Source organism: Nuphar pumila, chromosome 17, assembly GCF_984573655.1.
Source record: "Nuphar pumila chromosome 17, dmNupPumi1.hap1.1, whole genome shotgun sequence".
NCBI classification, from domain to species: domain Eukaryota; kingdom Viridiplantae; phylum Streptophyta; class Magnoliopsida; order Nymphaeales; family Nymphaeaceae; genus Nuphar; species Nuphar pumila.
In genome coordinates this window covers 71,826,485-71,835,727 of record NC_143265.1, presented here as the reverse complement: position 1 = coordinate 71,835,727, position 9,243 = coordinate 71,826,485, and the positions used below count along the sequence as shown (strand labels likewise).

The following is a 9,243-nucleotide window of genomic DNA, read 5'->3' as shown; positions in this document are numbered from 1 at the left end:
CATTGCCAAAAAATAATTTCACTAAAATACCAATTACTTTACTGTCTTCATATTATTTAACGTTTTGTCCTTTTTCCATATAATTTTTTAGTTTCTAATTTATTTTTCCAAGAATTTGCTGATAAAAATGCAAGAAAAACAAAGTTTTCAAATATCATGATATTATGATCATGACTGATAAGTTTCCGTTTAAAATGTTTGTCACTACAGTTGGGCCAAAACCCACGAGTGTGGATTAGGTATGAGCTGCTAAAGCGACTCTTAGATGTCATTCATTTTTTCTTTTTTGGGGATAGTTGGGGAAAACATTTTTTTTGTGAGCCATCCATATTAAACATTCCCAATGCAGTCCATCCAAAGCATGGATGGCATTGAAAAGTGGGTATGACCCATCCAAGCGATGGATATAACCCATTGATGGTGGGTTCTACGCCCTTCATCTTGATAGAGACGGCAAATGGACTCATCGTGGTCGAATTAATAAGAATTGACCTTTGGGTAATAGTTTTTTTTTATGAAAAAATGATTTTTTAAATCAACAAAATTTTGTGTCTTGTCAACCGTTGATTTTTAGTTGATTTAGATTTTGTTCTTCACTAAATGAATAATGTAGATCACATCTATGGAGTCTGGTTTGATCAAAAACAACTTGCATCAATAAAATCCCATTTAGGGCTAGGATTGGATGGACATAGGGTGATACCATCTTCGGGGGCCGAAGAAAGACCGTTACCCTTGAGGTTTTATCCTTCACAAAACTGTGTAAAGTTTATCTATGAGTTTGATTTAAGGAAGAGTAATAATCGACAAACAAGATGATGTTTTCACTATTGATGGAGGTCCCACTCCCCACCATAAACAATCTATCATTAATAAAAAGAGAGGAGGTAGAAATAAGTAAATGTAATGAAGAAATGATTCTAGAAGGAATAAACCAACCAACAATCAAGCAAGCAAGTCTGTTTTCATAGTTTTTTTCTAGCTAAGGTAAGCACTAGATCTTTCTAGGTCGTCTTTGTTCTAGCCAAGTCATCTGAAACACTATAGTGTTCAACCTAGTTCTTTCCTGGTCCATCTGAATAGATGAGGGAAGTTCAAGCAGCGGGCTTCATCAACTTCTCTGCCTGGTAAAATAGGTTCATTGCTTGCATTGTTTGGTTTGTGTGCTTAAATATGCTTTGCCTCTGCCCCTTTGCTCCCTTCCTTTATAGTCCACCTTCAAAGTTTTTTTGTAATGTCACTCCCTCATGCTGTACGCTCTGACCCGGTCATCGCATTCAAGCCACTTTTCCAAATACCCGCTACCCTCTCAATTGCAACACCTTCAAGTTCAAATCGCCAAGCCCATGTATAGACGAAAGTTTGCCTTTTGATCTCGACCCCTCAAGGCTATATATATATATATATATATATATATGAGAACTAATGTGTTAACCGTGATTTCAATAACTTTTGTTTTCTCTTGAATCTAACAGTATGGATGCGATCTACATGCTTGATTTTATAGGAACTCGCTCTTGAATCATATGATTTTGATGCATAAATGAGATTTTTAAGGCTTTAAAATCAATGGCTCATAATCTTCATAAATATTCAAGCATTCAAAATTCATATTTTTTCATAAAAAAATACACGATCCAATTGTTGATTCTTAGCAAATGCATCATGCCAAGCACATCTATATCTATATGGTTAGATTTGAAAAAAAAGTGTTGAAAATGCCCATATTTCTAGTTCTCATATTCTAGTGACTTATATATATATATATATATATATATATATACATATATATATATATATAGAGAGAGAGAGAGAGAGTCCCAAGCCGAAATCTCACAAGTACTACCTCATCTTCGACCATCGCAAGTTTGACTATACTTGAATTCTTTTTTTATCTGGCATGAAAAAAGAATCATGTGCATCTAAAGCACCTTTGTCCCAAGGTAACAAAATTCCTTGTAGGGTAAGTTTCGACCCATACCAAAGGCGTAACGATCTGTGCACTGTCCCAGAGAGAGGCTAAGTGAAATAGACATGTCTCTGAAGATGTAAACTGCCTGCACCATGAAAGAAAGAAGCCAAATGGTCGAACAGAAGTGCAATGATCCGATTTGATGGTCCCTGGGATGTTTATCCCAATCTTGTGCATAATATCATCCCATTCATATATATATATAGTCACTAGAATATGAGAACTATAAATATGGGTATTTCCATCACTTTTTTTGCAAATCCAACCATGTGGATGTGCTTGGCATGATGAATTTGCAATGAATCAATTATTGGATCGTGTATTTTTTATGAGAAATGTGATTTTTTAATGCTTGAATATCTTTGAAGATTATCATTGATTTTAAAGTATTAAAAAAATCTCATTTATGCATCAAAATTGGACGATTCAAGAGTGTGTTCTTATAAAACTAAGCATTCAAATCACATCTTTATGGTTATATTCAAAAGAAAAGAACAAAAAATCCATGAAAATCATGGTTCACCCATTAGTTCTCATATTTTCCGTTCTCATATTTTAATGGTTATATATATATATATATATATATATATATATATATATATATATAGAGAGAGAGAGAGAGAGAGAAAGAGAGAGAGAGAGAGAGAGAGAGTTACTATAACTGGAAATATGAGAACTAAACCTCAATTTTAATGATTTTTTTTGTTTTTTGCTCTTGAATCTAACCATACTAATGTGATCTATATGCTTGGTTTTATAAGAACCTTCTTTTGAATCATCAGATTTTGATGCATAAATAAGACATTTTTAAGTCTTTAAAATCAATGGCTCATAATCTTCATAAATATTCAAGCATTAAAAAACTTCCAAAATACAGGATCTAATAGTTAATTCCTAGCGAATTCACCATGGCAAGCACATCCACACGGTTGTATTTGCAAAAAAAGTTCACATGTTATAGTGACTCTCTCTCTCTCTCTCTATATATATATATATATATATATGATTACACAATAAAGTAATAGAGTTTATTATTGACCATTAAACGCAACCTCCGGACAGTACTCTTATAATTTTTAGAATAAGCTTCTCAATTAATACTAGTCAGGTGTTTGGTACTCTACACCAAACTAAAACACACACACGCAGAACTTTATTATATTTCATTGATTTTAAATTATTTTCTTAAATATACGGTTGGTTACTTGCCCAATTTTTAATTCTTTTTTATATTTACGCTTGGTTACGTACCCAAGTCACCTTGCCTATGTCATTAACCAATTCAATGATTCAAGACAAAATTCCAAGAGAACTTTATTTGAGGGCCAGATTTGATCAAAATAACTTGCATAATATGGGTGATGTCGACATCGGGTATGAGTGAAACCAAACTGCACATTTTCCCAAATTTTCAAATATTTTCTTACAAACAAACATGTGGGGAGCAATATTTCCACGCCCACCAGTTACGGTCCCCATGAAAAGTAAAAAAAGGGAAAGGAAAACCTCCCATCAAATTTCCCTGCCCAAACGTTGTAATCATCATCGTTCTCTACTTTTCCTCCACTAAATTTGGTCTGTGTTTGTTTAACAGCATCACCCACAACCATCTCTCCCTAGTTAATCCTACCAATGCCCCCAGAAAATCCAACTACTGATAACGACGTTATATAATCATTTCCTTCCATGATCTCCATCCGCTCGTAACGAAGCTTCCTCGAAATTGCACCACCCTAAGTCATGCGAACACCTTTAAACCCCCCCAACTTCCTTCATTCCCCATCAGTCCACTTCTCCGTTTTCTGGCCACCGGAAAAAATTTCAGACCATGAAGCTCAGTGATCTCAAACAAACTGGGATGTTTAAGGTGCGGGTCAATTCCTCATCAGCCAGATGGAGCCCTCCTATCTTTTGCTCATGGACCTCGGCCGAGTCGCCCACGAGCAGAGCCGGGATGCCCACCAGCCGAGCTGGAACGCCCAAGAGTGGCTTGGCCTCTCCGAGACGGCTCAAGCCGATGAAGCAGGAGACGAAGCGGTCGCCTTCGACTGAGATAACCTGTGGTTCGAGCTCGAGCGGCGGGTACTACTCGCCGTCGGCACATTGGGAGGTCGACCAGGTGTTCAAGATCTTCGACAAGGACGGAGACGGGAAGATCTCTTGCTACGAGCTCGGCTCGATTCTGAGACGACTCGGCGAGGAGGCGAGCAACGATGACGTGGTGAAGATGGTGAACGATGTGGACGTAGATGGCGATGGCTTCATCAGCATGGAGGAGTTCGAGAGGTTGAGCACGGTGGAGTCGGCAGCTGCAGGAGCCGACTTGGTCGATGCATTTAACGTGTTCGACACGGACCGAGATGGCAAGATATCGGTTTACGAGCTGCGCCGAGTCTTTGTGGCTCTTGGTGATGAGGATTGCACGCTGGAACAATGTCTGAGGATGATCAAGACAGTGGACAGGGATGGTGATGGCTACGTTAGCTTCGAAGATTTTGTCACCATGATGACAAGATAATCAAACGTAGTGCTTGTTGCATTTTGGAATAAGAATTAAATAATTGCTAAGATGGTGTTGTGTTGTCTCAAGTGAGTTGGGTCTTAAGTGTTAATTTGGTATGAACAAGATGCATGTAACTGTGCTTAATTGATAGTGGTTTATCATATATGTGTACACGGACCATGATCCCTAGATTGCTTGCTTAAGGATTGTTTTTAGTTAGAGTTTGATAAGAAAAGAGTGTTTCCTTCCTAAGTTGGTTTCTTTGGCCTGTCTGGTATGGGCCCTGTATTTATAAATGCTAAAATAAGATTCACCTTGTATTTCTGCAGGCATGTTTCATCCAATCGGTTTCACTCATCCCCCATAAATCATCCCTATTTTCTTACCCCTTCTTGAGATTTCATTGATGCAAGTTGTTTTGAACAAACAGGACTCCATAAATATGATCTACATCATTCATTTAGTGAAGATTGACATTCAAATCGCCAAAATCCAAATTCAATATGAGTGTAGGATTTTTTGGTGATTCAAAAATCAACAGTTGACAAAACACAACAAATTGTAATTTAAAAATCATATTTTTTTTTGAAAAAATATGATCTAAGGATCCATTCTTATTAAATCAACCATGTTAAATCCATCTATTAAGGTCAGATTTGATCAAAAGGCCTTGCATCATAAGATGTAAGAGGAGTATGAAGATGGGGGATGACATAGGCGATGAGTGAAACCAAACTCTGTTTCATCGTAGTTGCTAAAAGCTTTTTAAATCCTCGGATCAAAGCTCACTTCCCAAGATAGCTCTATTCGAATGGAGCAAAGCTACTAGTATACCACTCAAGAAGGTTCAATCCATTAGAATTCTAGATAAAACAAACATGACTTGGCATCTCAATGAGTACAAAGAAAGGGTCCAAAATTTGAAAGAATAATTGAGAAATGTGACCCAACAAGTGCAAGGACAACAAGCTTACGAGGATTGCCCCTAAAAGTTCATAAAATTTAATGAGACATAACATCTAGAAACTCACATTGCTCTATTTCTGGACACATGTTCGGATTGCCTCAAGAGCAACCGTGCTTTGATTTAGTGGTTCCCAAGAATTCATGAAGGGGAGTCATTTTTTTGGTTCTCCACCCATGATGTCAATCTGATTCATCAATTTCATACCCTCATGAATATGTTCATTGAATGATTTCAGTTCAAAATAGATGCTCGTTGATGATCAATTAGCTCTATGATATCAGGCATAGAAAGGATGAGGATGCTTAGGATTTCATCAACTAATGGGGATCAGTACTTAAAAGAAAAATGAAATCAAGAATACGAGAGAAAAAATATATATTTATTTTCTCTTAAAAAGGGATACATTGAATTAGCATAGTTCGGTACATATATAGATTATACACACGTAAAAAGAAAACTTCAACCGTATGCACTTCTACACATGGTATCCCCTTGTTCCTTGATTATTGATGTCAAGGAAATCAATTTGCCTTGATTATCGATATCTCCCTTGATTATTGATAACAAGGCTAACAGATTTTCTTGATTATCGTTATATCGATTTGCCTTGATATAACGATAAGCTTTTATCAACATATCACGATAGCAAGGCTAACCGATTGCCTTGTTATCGTTTTGCCTTGATTGTCGGTGATACAGCAAATGTACACGTGAAATAATCTTTTAGTACCCTATCATAAAGTTCCATGCCATTATTCTGAAAGGATCATGACATTAATCTATCTCGGGTTTCACCACTTGAGCCAGGCTTTTATCGTTAAATAAAAAAAATCACTGAATCTTCATGATTGATAATATTGCATTAAATTGATGATCAATCCGGCAGTCTTGATGAAACAAATATCATCAAGACCTAGCATAGTTTGTAGGCTGCAATGGTCCAAGCATATGGGTCCAACCTAGCTATGGCTCTACCATGAAAAATGCACTTGCAATTTGTGGAGTAGATTTAAACCCCCAAAAGCCAATCCCTTTGGATGTAGCTGCTCCAACAAATTTGCACATTGCAAAGCCATCTCAAGGGCATTTAAAGTTTGTGATTTTTTAACTTTCAATTCCATTGTTCTTTTATGAGCAAGATATGTGGTTTAGCTTTGGAATAATATCCGGTGTATTAGTCTTGATATGATAGTGTCTATTTTTAATAATGAGAAATCCATCTAGGAACAAGAAGTAGATCTAGTGTTTCTTCCCAACTAAGATGTGCTATATAGCGGCTGCCCTCTATAAAAGAGGGGGTGCCCCCTATTAAAGGAGTGTGGATCAGGTCCAAGGAGCCTTTGACAGAAAAATTGTCCAAGGCTCTGTTAGGTGCAAGAAGGGAGGGGAGAGAAAATTCCAAGAAGAAACGTGGGGTGTTTTTCCTTTTTGAAAAAAGTTTGGTTTTGATGGTGTGGAATAGTCACATATTGATGATGTTTGAGTTTGTTGTGGGCTTTATAACCCATATGTAAACTCTTACACTTGTTCCTAAGCACAAGGGGTTGGGATGACTATCACACACACGCGCGCGCCCGCCCGCCGTGCCGAGCTGGGTTCGGGTTCGGGCTCGGGTAATTGGCTCTTTAGGGCCATATCCAATCAAGACCAATGTATCATTTTGTCCCGATTTTCTGTTTTTCCTTGGATTATATAAAGAAAAAGAGTCACCCGTTCAGAACTGGTAACTCTTTACAAAGGTCATGTCTATTCAAAATGGGCAACTCTTCAAGAGTCATGTCCTTTTGATCAGATCTCTTCCACGTCTATATAAACGTGGTTAGAGAGGTTCCAATGGGACGGATGTACACTCTATCATCTCTCTCTTTTGCTTTACTAAAACTGTGAGGTCTGCAGTTGTAGTTCCTGAGGTTATTTTCGAAGGGCGATCTACCATCGACGTGCACCGATCCAGATTGCTGAGGCTATTGTATCCTGGGGGAACGACGCCGAACCCTGTTTGCATTGTATGTGGGGGCGAATCTTCTCTAAGGGGAGTACTTTCGTACGCCTTAGCCTTTTACACAGTATTAACATGCTTTCATTGTTTTTTATTGTGTTCTATGCATTTGTTTGTTCATATGTTGCTGTTTGGATTTGGGTTTTATGCGGAAACTGTCATGCTTTCTCTCTGTTCTTGTTTTGATCGACTCTCAATCATGATTTTCATATTGTTGTATTTCCTGCTTTATGTCATGATGTTGATTATGAAACTGCGTGATCCGAAATATGATCCAACAGTCTTAGAGAAGATTCTAAGCATGTTGACCTCTTTCGCTTTTATATCAAAAGTGAACATGTTCGGTATGTCAGAAAAGTTTGTCGGTCAGAATTTCAAGTATTTGCAGCAACGCATAAAAATCTGGTTCACTACGATAGGGCTGTTGTCTGTTCTGGAACTCGACTGCCCTTCAGTTTCTGATACTGAACCTGACCCTGCTGCGGTCACTGCGGCTGTAGAGTGCAAAGAAAATGACAGTATATGTTATGGTTGCATACTGTTTTCTCTATCTAACACGTTGTTCGATGTATATTGTTCCTCGTCTACCACTGCTAAGGCTCTATGGGATCAACTTGACAAAAAATATAATACCGAAGACCAAGGTCTTGAAAAGTACTCGGTTGCCAAGTTTTTGAAATATCAGATGATTGAGGGCAAGTCAGTCACTGAGCAGGCACACGAGTTTTTGTTGTTGCTCCATAGTTTGGCTGAGACTGATATGAAACTTCCTGAGAAGTTTTAAATTATGACCATCGTGGAGAAATTTCCTAAGTCTTGGGTAGACTTTGGTATGTCTCTCAAACACCGTAGAGGGAAGATTTCTCTGGATGATCTTATGGTAGCCATTGTCATTGAAAAAGAGCATAGGAGCCAGAAACAGGTCATGATGCCAACTGAATAACCTAAAGTAAACACGATGACCGGATCTTATAAGGGCAAGGGACAAAAACCAAAATCTACAATGAAAAACCAGTTTAAACCTAAGGCCAAAATCCAGAAAAAGGCAAAGAACAAACCGTGTTAAAACTGTAGGCAAGTTAGACACTGGGCTAAGGAATGTCCTTCCAAGAAGGCCAAAGCTCATAGGACCACTAATGGAATGCCTCAAGTCAATATGGTGACTGAGGTCGTTGGGACCAGTACTGGGTATGTTTCTGTTAACCTGCAAATCTATCACGTTTATGAGCCAACTGAGTGGTTGGTTGATACTGGGGCTAATGTGCATGTTTGTGCTGATAAGTTTGTCTTTGTGTCATACCAGGCTGCTGCAGGCAGTTTCGTGACTATGGGCAATTCAACGGCTGCAAAGGTGTTAGAGATTGGACACGTGGATCTGAAGTTTCCTTCAGGACAAATTCTATCTTTGCACAGAGTGCACCATGTGCCTGTAGTTAGAAGGAATATTCTAAGTGGTTCATGTCTTGTTAGAGAGGGTTATGAATTTAACTTTAAATGTAATAAAGTTGTTATTTTACATTCGAGAACCTTTATTGGCAATGGGTATTTAGATGATGGTTTGTTTAAACTTCGTGTTGAACATGTTTGCAGTGATAAATTAGAAAATGATGTTTCTTCTGATTCATTGTCTAAAGTTGCATATAACATAGAATTATCTGATTTATGGCATAATAGATTAGGTCATGTGAATTTCAATTCTGTAAAATGCATGATGAACTTGAAAATGATTTCTGAGCAAAACAATGTAAGAAACTTTTTCATACGATTGTTAGAGATTCTGAAATATTGGATCTGGTGCACAC

General features: G+C 37.7%; 1 pseudogene; it reads left to right on the top strand.

Annotated features, from left to right (window-relative positions):
* The first annotated feature begins 3,752 nt into the window (after positions 1–3,752).
* On the top strand, positions 3,753–4,727 carry LOC149812180 (calmodulin-like protein 3 pseudogene; annotated as a pseudogene).
* Positions 4,728–9,243: the final 4,516 nt, after the last annotated feature.